Here is a 16,305-nt window from a genome sequence, read left to right on the forward strand (position 1 = left end):
AAGCAGTAAAGATGTCAATGTAGGTGAAATGGAATTAGTAAGAGAAAAAAAGCTCAGATAATGTTGGAGAGTTAGACCAAGGCAGGCACACATAGGGGTTTATATCATTTAGTCTAGGTGTCATTGATGAACTTTGTCATTTAGTCGAGGTGTGAATGAAAGGGAACTACTTGATGATTTTATGCAGGAGAGTTAGTTAAATGATACACAATATGATATTTAGAAACATCATACTAGGTGATAAATGAACAGCTGTAGCAGGGCAAAAGCAGAAGCAGGAAAACCTCTTGAATAGGAGTGATTGTCATTTAGATGACACAGGAAGGTGTCTCAGATTAGGTGGTAGCAATGGAGCTGGTAAGAAATGATCAAATAGAGAACAGATTTTAAAGTGGAGTCAGAAGGATTTCTTGATAGATTGCTTATAAATGTATAAGAGGGGGAAGTCAATAATGACTTCAATGTTTTTGGCCTGAGTGAGTTAAAGATGATGTCATGCATAGAGATGGAAAATGATGAAGTAGGGGCAAGCTTAAGTAAAAAATCAGATGTTTGGTGTAGGGCATGTTATGTAAGAGATATTTGTTAGACATCCAAGTGGAGTGAGGTGCCAATTAAATACTAAATAAATTAGTATGGAGTTGGGGTAGAGCTCAGGGATAGAAATATGAATTTATATTTGGAAGTCAACAATAGGGTGATATTTAAGTAATGGAATATAATATGATCACCTAAGTAGTTAGCATATACAAAGAAGAAAAGACATGTGAAGATGAGCACTGGTGCGGCTGATTGCACTAAGGGCCCCACATATGTTTCCTTCCCTTTACTCATGCTCTTTCCCATGTAATTGGGCTATCACATCCTGACTTTGTGCCTAAAACTTTCTTGTTGACCCACAGGATGCTGGCAGTTGTGATAGAAGTAGAAACTTGAAAAAGCACTTGCACATTTCTGCACTGCTCTTACATTCTACTTTTACCATGAGAAGATATGATCAGATACCTCTTGTCCCAGGAGGAAGATGGGAGATACAGGATTAATCCAAGGTGCATGAGTGAGCCCAGTTGAGTATAGTATAGATCAGTTGAACCCCACAGACAAGTGATAAGTTAAGTATTTATTGCTGACTGACACTGAATTTTTGGGTGGTATTTTAGGAACAGTATCACAGCAATATATAACCAATACAATATTTAGAGTTATGGATAAGAAGGAAGGCCTCACAAAGGATACTGAAGGAGCCATTAATTAAAAAGAACAGGACCAAATGGTATCCAGAAACCCAAGACATTAAAGTGTTTCAAGAAGGTTGAAGTGATCAACTATGCCAAATGTAATTATTTGGCACAAATAATTACACACAAACTGGAAACTGAAAACTGATCAGCACATTTGGCAAAAGGATTTTATTAATGTCTTTGATGAGAGTGGTAGGAAGAAAAGCCTAATTTAAGTAAGTTCTAGGGAGAATGGTTCCATGAGCAAGTTGAAATAACTAAGATTAGAGATTCTGTTCTAAGGGGCAGTGAAGAAATGGGGTCATGGTTGGAAGGGAATGTGAGTTAGAAGAGAGGTTTTATTTATAGATGGGCTATATTACAGATTGTTTATACATAGATAGGATTTAATTCATTGGGGAATAAAACAGATGACACAGAAGAAAACAGGAATAATTAGAATAGTAAGGACTTTTAGTAAGTAGGTTGGGATAAGGTCTAGCATACAAAAGGTAGAGTTTCCTTCAGATAGGAGAATGGGCAATTCATCTGTACTTATAGGCATAAAAACAAAGTATAGGGAGGGGTTTAGATAAAGGTAGGCTGGTAGGCTTGTCAGTGAAAGGGTAAACTTTTTTTCTGAGAGTTTATTTTGTTTATTAATGAATTAAGTAAATGTCTCACCTGGATGAGGAAGAGGAGTATTATAGACAGAATTCTAAGATGATTCCCAATGACCTTTACTCATATAACATACTCCCCTTTGAGCATGGGTAGAAACCTTGATATGAAGAAATACCACTCTTGTGATTGATTGTTTATTGTCTTGTGGCAAAAGAGGGATTATCCTGAGTGGACCTGACCCTTGTTACCCTTGTAAAAAAAGAAAAATTCCACTTGGTCTTAGAAGAGAAAATCAGAGGGTTATACATACCTGGCTGGCCTCAAAGAAAGCAAACGTCTTTGTGAGCTGCCTATAGGCCACTTGGCAAGGAATTGTGGATTGCCTCTAGGAGCTGAGAGTGGTCCCTGGCCACCACTGGGCACTAAAATGGGGACCTCCATCCTACAGTTTCAAGGAAATGAATTCTGTCGACAAGTACCAAGTTTGGAAGATGCCCACACCATCGGAAGGAGATGTAGCCCTTCATAATACCCTGATATCAGGGTAGTAAGATCCTGAACAGGCCATCCAGCCAAACCATACCTGAACTTTTAATTACAAAACAGTGAGATGATAACTTTATGTTGGTTTAAGTCACCAAGGTTGTGGTAATTTATTATACATCCATAGAAAATGGATATATTTTCTAAAATATCTTCTAATACATCTAACAAGCTGTCAGAAGTTGAGACACACAAAAAAGGGCATCTCAGAGAATGAAGAGTGAATTGACTGTAGAAGGGTTACTAGACAGCATGGAGAAATCATTTGAGGTCTGCAGTCATAAATTTATTTATTTATTTTTTTAATTTTTATTTATTTATGATAGTCACAGAGAGACAGAGAGAGAGGCAGAGACACAGGCAGAGGGAGAAGCAGGCTCCATGCACCGGGAGCCCGACGTGGGATTCGATCCCGGGTCTCCAGGATCGCGCCCTGGGCCAAAGGCAGGCGCCAAACCGCTGCGCCGCCCAGGGATCCCTGCAGTCATAAATTTAAAGTGAGAACTGTCAGAATTAGAAACTTGGATAAAAGCAAACAGGTTAGGCATTCGATTTAACTCAGATTGTGGATGGGCCAGTTAAAGTGGAAGGAGAAAAGAGCAAGGTAAAGAAAATTATATGCAGAAGAATGATCATTATGTTAGGCCGAGCCACTCAAACAGGCAGAGCAGGGGACCTAGGACAGAAAGAGGGTAAATAGGGAAAACTCAAGTCCAATGGGCTAAATGTCTCAGGTTAAAATTTGAGGACAGAGATACTTGTGGAAGCAAGCTGAAAAGGAGGAGTCTGCAATTATAAGTTGGCCCTTAGATTTTATTTGGATTTAGAGCCTTTGTCCAACTTTGCACCAATTTTCAGTGTCCCGAGTTTTGACTAAAGTTTGTACTAAGCTGACTTCTTTTCTCCTGAATGCTGTTCCATCATTTATGAATCTCTTCCCCCAATTTTTGGTGATACATTTCTCTGAGATCCATCCTCTTTTCAACACGGAAGTCTTCTTTCAGAAAAGCCTTGATTATTAGTCACAGTACCTTATTGAGATATTAGCAATCCAAATATTCTCCACTGTTTTGGAATAAAGCTTTTTGTCTTTGGTTAAAAAAAAAAAAATCTCAGATGTTTAGAGTAAGAAGATATATATATATATATTTTGTTTCTGAAAACCATAGCACTTTCTGTTCCTCTAAAACAAACCTGCAAACTAGGGCCTATGTGCTAAATTTTTCCCATCACCTGTTTTGTAAATAATTTTTTTAACACAGTCATACCCACTTGTTTTCTTATTGTCCAAGCCTGCTTTGTATCACAGTGGCAGAGTTGAGTAGTCCCACGAAGACTGTACAGAACACAAAATCGAAATTATTTACAAACTGGTCTTTTTCAGGAAAAGCTGCTGACCCCTGCCCTAATATTATCTTGCTTGTACCCTTTGGGTTTTATTATTCCTTCTCAGCCTCTGTGTTATAAATTCTTAGAAATGGAGGAATAGGAATTGGAAAGATAAAAAAAAAAAAGAGATAAAGATGTAATACAGAAGTGCTAAATGTTTTTGCCTATAACCTTGGAAAAAGGGAAGGAATCTAAAACAAAGCAAGTACATGTGAACATCTGAACAATTATACTCTTGCTTCTGTGCTTGATGTTTTATGAGAAGAGAGGGAATTGAACTTTTGCAGGAAAGAGTAATGCAGTCACAACACTCTGGTATGTTTTGGCATGCCCTTATGATATGGGATACTGTTAAAGTTTGTTAACCCTTTTTGTCGGAGAGGTGGAATTTTGTTTTTTAGAAATTTACTTTTCCCTGGTGACCCAGTGAGTGGCAGAATGAACTTCTGTATTTCTACATTGTAGATTTAATTTTTTTCCTGTATCCACTGGATCCTGCGTTCTGGATTGAGAATGAGCTAATACTGTTTCCTTTGGTAAGAATATAAACACTAGAGAGACTATCTTGAAGCTGGCCTGAGGCCAGCCTGACACTATGCACAGAACTTCACAGTCATATCACAGAAGAATTACAATGACCATCATTTTTTCTAAAATAAAGAAAAAGATAGAGACATCTAATTTTTGTTAACACCACTTTTTATGCTGTGGTTTTCTAAATCAGTCTTAGAGTCAGTATTTTACTAGTATCTTCAAAGAAATAGCTTTTAGTTTTGATGATTGGCTCCATCGCTTTTTGTTTACTTAGGTGTTTATTTCTCATTTTATGAATTTTTGGTTGGAGTCTTTATGATTTTCTTTCTTCAACTTTGGGTTTACTATCTCTCTCTTTGAATTTATCATATTGAGTATTTTGTTGAGTTTACATGGCAGATGGTCAATTTTTGTGAATGTTCTATGTATGCCTGAAAAGAATATATTGCCTCTTTTTGTTGTGACTGTAAAAAAAGAGTCCAACAATTTTGATTATATATAGTGACTTGAAACTTAATCATTATATTTATATTATTTTAATGATTCTTTTCAAAATTTTTGACATGTTTGAAGTCTATGGTTATATATTTTATCTCTACTCTATTTACAAATAATGTAAAATACTCAAATATTTTAACTCCACAATTCTTCCCTTTCATCTTCTGTGTTTTTGCATAACATTTCAATTTCATCTTAACTTCTGAGCTCCACAAACCTAACTTCTGTTTTACAGTCAAATGTAGAAGTTTCTGTTTTCTTCTATAGTGTCCTATTCTGTCATCATTAGGAATCTTTGTCTCTCTCTTTTTCATGGATTCTCATGTAAAGTCAAAATTACTCTGATTTCATTTCTTCATATTTGTTAAATACATGCCTTTTTCCCCCACTGTCACTTCTCTTTCTTCCATGCCAGTAAACACTATCATTATCTCTACCCTGGACCACAGTTGAGATTCCTAATTGGTCTTCCTGATTCCATTCTTGTCATTCCTCACCCACTTTACCCACAAAGCAGCCAGATTGGTATTTCACATCAAGATATTTTTTGCAGAGATTTTCATTGTTTTCAGAAAAATCTAAATTCTTGACATGGCATAACATGATATTGGATCTACTTCTACAGCCTTGTTTCTATCTACCTCTTAGTCTTTGGCTGACTTCACAATAATTGCTTTTTAAAATTTTCTGCCTTTCCTGATAGACACGAAAATCTGTGATGGCAAGAATCAAATCTGTAGTACTTGACATATAAAATCACTTAATAAATATTTAGTTAATTGATATTGAATGGATTTTTGAAACATGAATTATTAAGCAAAGATGTTATTCTGGTAATATGCTTATATTGGAAAACTTTTGTTGAGAAATGCTTTGGGAATTACTCAAAAGGAAGATTTGATAAAGAATGGGTTTATCTTATATCCTCCAAAAGGGAAATATGGAGACTTTATGAGCCAAGAAGGTGGCCAGATAATCATGCAATTTAGATAATGGCAGTAAGTAGAGAACACATCATATTTTCTATAGTGATACAATTGGCAAGAAAAAATTGAGAGCTATAGTAAAAGATATGGAAAATTGTAAGTGACTCCTTTCTCTAGAACTCAAGGAATGTATGATCTTGAGATAAATCACTTCTTCTCTTGATGTCTCAATTTAACTATTGAGTATATAATGAATGATTATTCTTAACTACTGCATGGGGTATTGTGAGACTTAATTTGCTAATGTTTATAGAGTGCTTCAGATTGTCTGATTAAAAGTATGAAGTATCATTATACTATAAAAGAGTATGTGAAATTTTATTTTAATTTCATAAATATGAAATTACACCTTTCTACTTTCACTTAAAATGGCCTAAATTCATACACATAAATTGGTGCATGTTTGAATCTAAGTCTCCAGGCACTTATGTTAGCTGTTTTTACAACTATCTTTAGACCTTGTCTGTATTTCTATTATTCAGAAAGTTCACAAGACTTTGACAAAAATAGACATGAAAGGGCACAACTCCTTCTTTGTTGATTTATTCCTAAATAAGTCGAGAGTAGTGTATTATGATTACTTTTCCTTCTTTTCAAACTTTCATTTTTTTGGTGAATGATTCCCTCATTGCTAAATGTGGTTAGCTCTCTATATGGCAATATTCTCCTCACATTCTTAAATATCCCCTCAAGCACAATTTTGTGCCCAAGCAGTGAAAGTCTACAGGTTCAATCATCTCTTCCTGAGACACCTTTTTGGAGCACCATGCCCTGCTTCTTTCTGTCCAGGTGCTCTCTGTCCATGCCTGCTGCAGACCTTAAGAATTCAGTGTGACACTCCTGTAGTGCTTTCCTTATTTTCTGAATGCATTACCTCAAGGTTAATGGTTTTCTACCTTCTTTCTAGAATCTTTCTTGGAAATATGTATGGGAGTTGTAATTTTGGTAATATTGCCTGTACAAAATGTCATTTTATTATGTATGTATGTATGTATGTATGTATGAATGTATGTATGTGTATGTATGTATTTACTTGAGAGAGACAGAGAGAATAAATAAATAAAATCTTAAGAGAGAGAGAGAGAGAGAGAGGAGCAGAGGAGGTGGGAGAGGGAGAGAATCCTAAGACTCAGCGCCAAGTGCAGAGCCTAACTTGAGGCTGAATCTCATGATCCTGAGATCATGAACTAGGCTGATACCAAGAGTCAGACACTTAACTAACTGAGCCACCCAGGTGCCTGCAAAGTGTCATTATTTTATCTAACCACTTAATCAATAGTTCCAATATAGGATTGCTGCATTCAGTATTCTTCACTCAAAATGTTACAGTATTTCGCATTTTCTTTTAGTTTCAATGTTGCCTTTTTTATTTCTGATTTTTCAGCTTTCTTGCTAAGTTTAGGATTTTCTTTTTACCCTTAGTGTTATGAAATTACATGATGATGCATATTAGTGATCTGATTTTCCTTTATTATATTTGGGACTTAACCTGGCATGTTATATCCTTTGGTTCTGTGAATTTTATATATTGTTTCTTTGAATTATTGCTCCTTTTATTTATTTATTTATTTATTTCTGAATTTTTCTGGTGGATATTGGAACCTCTAAATCTATTCTTTAATTTCTTATCTCTTTTCTCATATTTTCCATCACTTTGTCTTTTGCTATTCATTCTAATTGGTTTACTGAGTTACATTATTCCAACTTTAACTTATTTTAAAATTTATCTACTCTATCTTATATATACAAGGAATATACAAGTTTTCTCTAGTTGTTTCTCTGTTATCACATTTTGTTATTTCAATATATATACATATATTTGCAAGTCTCTTTACTTTTGGCTTTAGTATAAAATAGTTGGATTCTCACAGCTCCTTCTATATTCAACGTGTTTATGATATCACATATTGTGTAGCCTCTGAAAAAGAGTATGAGAGTGAATAAAGGAAATAATGTTTTACCATAATTATGAAAATGACTTTCATCTTGTAAACCCCTAAAAAGGACTTGGGACTCCCTGACAGCTCCCTGAGGCCTCCAACTGTTGCTGTATGTACACACACACACACACACACACACACACACATACACACACACCCTTTTAAAATATTATCTTGTTTCTTTGCCTTGTTTTGCTTTTTCTCCAGTATTTTTTCTTTCTTTTTTTTCTTTTCTTTTGTTTGTTTGTTTTGGTCTATTTTATGCTATAAGCTTTCTTCAAAGATCTGATAACAGTTGACTGACCATCCACATTTACGTATAAAACACTGAAATCCTGATTGGACACTGTATTTGGGGAAAGAATTTTTAACTGATGAGTTCATCCTAAGGCACTGGCTCTCAATCCTATTAGATTCACTGACCACTTTTTTAAAAAGCAATTATTTTGTAAATCTCCATTTACTGGAATGACTGGGTGGCTCAGTAGTTGAGTGTCTGCCTTTGGCTCAGGGCATGATTCCGGAGTCCCTGGATCGAGTCTCACATCGGGCTTCCTTGCATGGAGCCTGCTTCTCCCTCTGTCTGTGTCTCTGCCTCTCTCTGTATGTGTCTCTCATGAATAAATAAATAAAATATTTTTTTAAAAAAAAGTCTCCATTTACTACCCCAAAAAGAAAAATATAGTAGTACAACCTACCCTATCAATGCATATAATGTTACCAATAACAATGTAATGTCATAACTACAATGTAAAAAGGAAATAGCAGAAAGTATTTAATAATAAAACTATATAACTATATGTATTTCAATGTGTAAACCATCAGAAATGGCTACTCTGCACTTACTATGGACATAATGAAATAATTAGATGCTTGCACTCACTTGTAGAATCTCTAAAGGTGATAGCTGTGAATATAAACTGATTACAGATGTGTTGGCAAGTAGTACTGACATAATACTGACATAGGCAATACCATGAACAGCATTGGTCTTGGTGATATGATCTTATGAAATGATGAAAAACTCTTGATTAAACTCCAAACCAAATAATATTCCATCTTGCTTAAACTTCTAATTGCATTTCTCACAAATTATCTTTGTTAAGGTTATGTCAAAGTATTGTGTGTTTACATGTAAAAAAAAAAAGTATGTGGTTTATGTACAAAATGTAGTTGGGTCCTAGATTCACCAGCTTTAAACATTTTTTTCTTTTCCCTGTTTGATTGTTTACTATGATATCTGAAAGTCTTTCAAGATGTGGGGTAACTCTCCACTATAAGGGAGTTTCATACATGACAAGATGTCTGAAGTCTGAGACTCTTACCCATTAAGTCCTAGTAATGCTCTCCCAATCACTTGCAGCAACCTAAAAATTTGCAACTCACTACTCCAAGAATCCCTACTCTGGGGTAGCCATATCATGAGATTGAATTTTCTGAGAGCCTTAAGGGCTGATTCAACCACCAGTTGCTTCCTTTTGTTTATAAATCAGCTCCTCACCTTCTAAGACTTCTGTACCTGGCTATGAAACTCTCTGGTTTCACTTTCTTCTCTTTGGTTTCCGGTTCTGACTCTTTGAAGAGAGAGAGGTCAGAGTGGGCTGGTTGGGTGGGTTGGAAGCTAATGCTTGAGAGGGCTGTATATCAGAGTGGTCAGGATTTACCTAAACGCCCAGTTGTTTATTATTTAAACTCTTAGCTATCTCTGGTTACAAGCCCTGTGGCTCCTCTCTTTTGTTACACTAGGTGTTTTTCAGTGTCCTTCAGGGAAAACTGGTTTCTTTCTCCTCATTCTCCCTTCTCTAAGACAATAGCCTTAGCCTCCTCTGGTCTTCTTGGTCAGTTAGCTCTCTTCCATTTACTTTCATTTTCCAAATTTTGTTGACTTCTCTTATCCATTGTTGTCTTTTCTTTGGGTCTTCTCCTTGAGGCTGTAAAGATTTTTATTGCTTTACACTTTGGAAAATAATAAATTTTAAGAAACAGCATTTAATAAGAAATATTGAATTGGAAGTACCCTTTTTGAATTTTGTAATTAGAAAAATCAATATTGTTAATGCATGGCTGACATGAGGGATTAATGAAAAAAGTCTAAAAGACTTCTGAACTTGCATTCTCTCAACTTTAACATCACAAAGGTATATATCTGGACCACATCATCACTATCTCTTTTCTAGTACAACTGTCTTTCAAACAGAACTATGCCTAACGTTACTATTAAGTTTCACACACCGCTGATAAAAGACAACGGCCCTCTGTGGAATGTCTCTGCTTTGCAATAAAAATTGTTATCATGGCGCTAATTTATTACATTGAGTGTTGTCTCCTCATTTTTAAATGTTTATTTATTTCTACTCAGGGACAAAAAAAACCCAAACTTTTTACTGGTAATTAAATTTTCCTTGTCTTTCTTTCTTTCTTTCTTTCTTTCTTTCTTGCTTTCTTTCTTTCTTTTTTTTTTTGTTCTGCAGAAAAAACTTCGAAAGAGATAGCACTTAGTTTCTATATTTTTCTTAAATCAGGGTATTTTGAAATGAGTGGGGTATTTCCCTAACTTTTACCCTTTATGTTTTATGAACTGTCTTCCTTTTTCCACAAATTTTGTAAACTGCAGGAAATTCTATCTTCAGAAGCAGGGGGTAATTCAAATAAATACATAAAAAAATAAAGAAGGAAAACTCTGAAAGAGTGTTCAATGTTAAAAAAAAGTAAATAGTATGAATTTGAAGTAAAAATAATTTCAAAAGGGCAGCCTGGGTGGCTCAGTGGTTTAGAGCCACTTTCAGCCCAGGGCCTGATCCTGGAGACCCGGGATGGAGTCCCACCTTAGGCTCCCTGAATGGAGCCTGCTTCTCCCTCTGCCTGTGCCTCTCTCTCTCTCTCTTTCTCTCTCTCTCTCTCTCTCTGTGTGTGTCTCTCATGAATAAATAAATAAAATCTTTAAAAATAATAATTTAAAAATAAAATAAGGCAAAAATAAAATCCTATGATTACTAGTTGCACACATATGAAATACAATTCTATTGATACTTAAGAAAATTGCTATGTGTTGAGGGCCTCATCTTCTGTTATCTCCCTTCTCCTGTTTAATCACTTTCTGCTCACATTAGTAATGAAGTAGCTGCAATAGGTTGGGACCTCTGCAACTTCCTTCTCTTCTTCAGGACTAGGATTTGCTCCTGTCCATCTTTGGCTATTGCTCCCTACTTCAGCCATTTGGAAATTTTGTGAAATCAGTGGGGAGGTAAGTATATTTTGCCACATGACTCTCATGAAAAGTAAAAGAATGAAGTACTTTTACACGTACAGTATACCATACAGACTGGAAAAAAAAAATCCAGTCAAATTTAAGAAAAAACTAACAGGCATAAAAGCTTTGCCGGTCTTGAAACCAGTAGAATTTTGGGATAGTACAAATGTTCTTCCAATTAATGGAAGATCTTTGCCCAGAAAAGATAGTATATCTTTAATTCCTTTCTACTTGATCTAGAAAGAAACAAAATATGAAATTATGTATATATTTTATACTCATATATCTTAATCTGAAATAAAAAGAAGTGCTTCCTTTGTGGTATTTCATTACAGTAATTCTATACTTTGCTGTTTCATAGTACATTATTTTTTATTTAAATAATACCAATATAGCCTAGAATAACATTTTAAAAATTAGTCAACAAGTTATTTGGTCTATGTTATGTCAAAAAATGAAGAATGTAATGCTTTCATCAAATTGAATACTATTACAAACAAAAGGAAACCTACAACTCAAAGCAAAAGCAAAAACAAAAAAACAATCTGATTAAAAAATGGGCAGATCTCAATAGACATTTTTCCAAAGAAGATATACAGATGGCCAACAGATATGTGAAAAGATGCTCTGCACTATTTTTTTTTTTAAAGATTTATTTATTTAGAGTGAGGAGGAGCAGAGGAAGAGAAAGTCTTAAGCAGGCTCTGTGTTCAGTGGAGCTCAAATATGGGGCTTGATCTCATGACTATGAGATCATGACCTGAGCTGAAAGCAAGAGTCAGTGGCTCAACATACAATGCTACCCATGAACCCCAAGATGCTCTACATTTTTAACCACTGGGGAAATGCAAATCAAAACAACAGAGATATCATCTCACACCTGTGAGATGGTTCTTACCAAAAAGACTAGAAATAACAAGTGTTGGCAAAAATGTGGAAAAAAGCGAACACTGGTGCTCTATTGGTGGGAACGTATATTGGTACAACCACTATGGAAATTACCATGGAGGCTTCTTAAAAAATTAAAAGTAAAACTACCATATGAGCTAGGAATTCCACTTCTGGTTGAGTAATATGTATGTATGAAGAAAATAAAAATATTTGGGTGCTGAGGAGGCTCAGTCAGTTAAACATCTGCCTTTGGCTCAGTTCTTAGTCTCAGACTAAGTCAACATGTAGCCACATGTTGCACTCCATGCTCAGTGGGGATTCTGCTTCTCTGAAAACTTTGCTCATGCCTTCTCGCTTTCTCTCTCAAATAAGTAAATAAAATATTAAAAAAAAAAAAGAAGAAAAGAAAAATACAACCTGTTACATGCAAACCCAGGTTCACTGCAGCATTATTTACAATAGCTAAGATAGGTAAATAATCTGTGTCCACCGTAAATGAATGGATAAAGAAATTATGGTATTCTATATAATGGAATATTATTCAGTCATAAAAAAAGAATGAAATCTTGCTATTTGTGACAACATGGATGGAACTTAAGGGTTCTATGCTAAGTGAAATAAGTTAGAGAAAGACAAATACCATATAATTTTACTTATATATGTGCAATCTAAATATTTTATTTTATTATTTTTTGTATATTCTTTTATTGGAGTTCAATTTGCCAACATATAGTATAACACTCAGTGCTCATCCCGTCAAGTGCCCCCCTTAGTACCCATCACCCAGTGACCCCATCTCCTTGACCACTTCCCCTTCCACTACCCCTTGTTTGTTTCCCAGAGTTAGGAGCCTCTCTTGTTGTGTCACCCTCTCTGATTTTTCCCACTCATTTTCTTTCATTTCCCCTGTGGTCCCTTTCATTATTTTTTATATTCCCCATATGAGTGAAACCATAAGATGATTGCTCTTCTACAACTGACTTACTTCACTCAGCGTAATACCCTCCAGTTCCATCCACATCAAAGCAAATGGGTATTCATCATTTCTAATGGTTGAGTAATATTCCATTGTATATATAGACCACATCTTCTTTATCCATTCATCTTTCAAAGCACACTGAGGCTCCGTCCACAGTTTGGCTACTGGGGGAACACTGGGGTACAGGTGTCTCAACTTTTCAGTGCATCTGTATCTTTGGAGTAAATCTCCAGTAGTGCAATTGCTGGGTCATAGGGTAGCTCTATTTTTAACTCTTTGAGGAACCTCCACACAATTTTCCGAAGTGGCTGTACCAGTTCACATTCCCACCAACAATGCAAGAGGGTTCCGTTTCTCCACTTCCTCTCCACATTTCTTGTTTACTGTCTTGTTAATTTTCCCCATTCTCACTGGTGTGAGGTGGTATCTTATTGTGGTTTTGATTTGTATTTCCCTGATGGCAAGTGATGCAGAGCATTTTCTCATGTGCTTGTTGGCCATGTGTATGTCTTCTTTGGTGAAATTTCTGTTCATGTCTTTTGCCCATTTCATGATTGGATTATTTGTTTCTTGGGTGTTGAGTTTAAGTTCTTTATAGATCTTGGATACTAGCCCTTTATCTGATATGTTACTTGCAAATGTCCTCTCCCATTCTGTAGGTTGTCTTTTAGTTTTGTTGACTGTTTCTTTTGTTGTGCAAAAGCTTTTTATCTTGATTAAGTCCCAATAGTTCATTTTTTCTTTGTTTCCCTTACCTTCATAGATGTACCTTGCAAGAAGTTGCTGTGGCCAAATTGAAAAAGGGTGTTGCCTGGAATTTGATGGATTCTTGTCTCACATTTAGATTTTTCATCCATTTTGAGTTTAGCATTGTGTATGGTATAAGAGAATGTCCAGTTTCATTCTTCTGCATGTGGATGTCCAATTTTCCCAACACCATTTATTGAAGAGACTGAAATTTTTCCAATGGATTGTCTATCCTCCTTTGTTCAATATTAGTTGACCATAGAGTTGAGGGCCCATTTCCAGTTTCTGTATTTCTGTTCCATTGATCTATGTGTCTGTTTTTGTGCCAATACCACACTGTCTTGATGAACAAAGCTTTGTAGTACAACTTGAAATCTGGCATTGTGATGCCCCCAGCTACGGTTTTCATTTTCAATATTCTCCTGGATATTCGGGGTCTTTTCTGATTCCACACAAATCTTAAGATTTTTTTGTTCCAACTCTCTGAAGAAGGTCCATGGTATTTTGATAGGGATTGCATTGAACGTGTAAATTGCCCTGGGTAGCATTGACATTTTCACAATATTAATTCTTCCAACCCATGAGCATGGAATATTTTTCTATTTCTTTGTGTCTTCCTCAATTTCTTTCAGAAGTGTTCTGTAGTTTTTAGAGTATAGATCCTTTACCTCTTTGGTTAGATTTATTCCTAGGTATTTTATGCTTTTGGATGCAGTTGTAAATGGGATTGATGCTTTAATTTCTCTTCCTTTAGTTTCATTGTTAGTGTATAGAAATGCCACTGATTTCTGGGCATTGAATTTGTATCCTGCCATATTGCTGAATTGCTTTATGAGTTCTAGCAATCTTGAGGTGGAGTCTTTTGGGTTTTCTATGTACAGTATTATGTCATCTGCAAAGAGGGAGAGTTTGATTTCTTTGCCAATTTGAATGCCTTTTATTTCTTTTTGTTGTCTGATTTCCAAGGCCAGGACTTCTAGTACTATGTTGAATAGGAATGGTGAGAGTGGACATCCCTGTCGTGTTGCTGATCTTAGGGGAAAGGCTCTCAGTTTTTCACCATTGAAAATGATATTTGCTGTGGCTTTTCATAGATGGCTTTTAAGATTCTAAGGAATGATCCCTCTACCCCTATACTTTGAAAGGTTTTGGTCAGGAATGGATGCTGTATTTTGTCAAATGCTTTCTCTGCATCTATTGAGAGGATCATATGGTTCTTGTTTTTTTCTCTTGTTGATGTGATATATCACATTGATTGTTTTATGAGTGTTGAACCAAACTTGCATCCCAGGGATAAATCCCACTAAGTCATGTCAAATAATCTTCTTAATATATTAGATCCTATTGGCAGGTATATTGTTGAGAATTTTTGCATCTGTGTTCATCAGGGAGATTGGTCTATAATTCTCCTTTTAGGTGGAGTCTTTGTCTGGTTTTGTAATTAAGGGATGCTGGCCTCATAAAACCATTTTGGAAGTATTCCATGCCTTTCTATCCTTTGGAACAGCTTTAATAGGATGCGTATTATTTCTTCTTTAAACGTTTGATAGAATTCCCCTGGGAAGCCATCTGGGCCCGGACTTTTGTGTCTTGGGAGGTTTTTGATAACTGCTTTAATTTTCTCTCTGGTTATTGGCCTGTTCAGGTTTTGTATTTCTTCCTATTCCAGTTTTGGTAATTTGTGGGTTTCCAGAAATGCATCCATTTCTTCTAAATTGCTTAATTTTTTGGCATATAGCTGCTCATAATACATTTTTAAAATCATTTGTATTTCATTGGTATTGGTTGTGATCTCTCCTCTTTCATTAATGATTTTATTAATTTGAGTCTGTTTTCTTTTTAAAAAGGCTGGCTAATGGTTTATGAATCTTATTAATTCTTTCAAATAACCAACTCCTGGTTTTGTTGATCTGTTCTACAGTTCTTCTGGTCTCTATTTAATTGAGTTCTGCTTGAATCTTTATTATCTCCCTTCTGCTTGGTGTAGGTTTTATTTGCTGTTCTTTCTTCAGTTCCTTTAGGTGGGAGGTTAGCTTATGTATTTGAATTTTTTACAATTTTTAGAGGGATGCTTCTATTGCAATGTATTTCTCTCTTAGGACTGCTTTTGCTATATCCCAAAGATTTTGAATGGTTGTATCTTATTTTCATTAGTTTCCATGAATCTTTTTAATTTTTCTCTAATTTCCTGGTTCACCCTCTCATCTTTTAGCATGATGCTCTTTAACTTCCATGTGTTTGAGTTTTTCCCAAATTTCTTCTTATGATTGAGTTCTAGTTTCAAAGCATTGTGGGGTCTGAAAATATGCAGGGGAATCCCAATTTTGGGGTATTTTTTGAGACCTGATTTGTGACCCAGTATGTGTTCTATTCTGGAGAAAGTTCCATGTGCAATTGAGAAGAATGTGTATTCAGTTGCATTTGGATGGAAAGTTCTGTATATATCTGTGAAATCTATTTGGTCCAGTGTATCATTTAAGGCTCTATTTCTTTGATGATGTACAGCTTAGAATATCTGTCATTTGTTGAGAGTGCGATGTTGAAGTCTCCTATTATTAGTGTATTATTATCTAAGTATGTCTTTACTTTCATTATTAATTGATATACTCGGCGCCTTTACATTTGGGGCATAAATATTCATGATTATTAGATCTTCTTTTTGGATAGACGCTTTAACTATGATATAGTATCCCTCTTCATCTCT

This window comes from Vulpes lagopus, chromosome 21 (assembly GCF_018345385.1).
Source record: "Vulpes lagopus strain Blue_001 chromosome 21, ASM1834538v1, whole genome shotgun sequence".
In the NCBI taxonomy this organism is placed as follows: Eukaryota; Metazoa; Chordata; class Mammalia; order Carnivora; family Canidae; genus Vulpes; species Vulpes lagopus.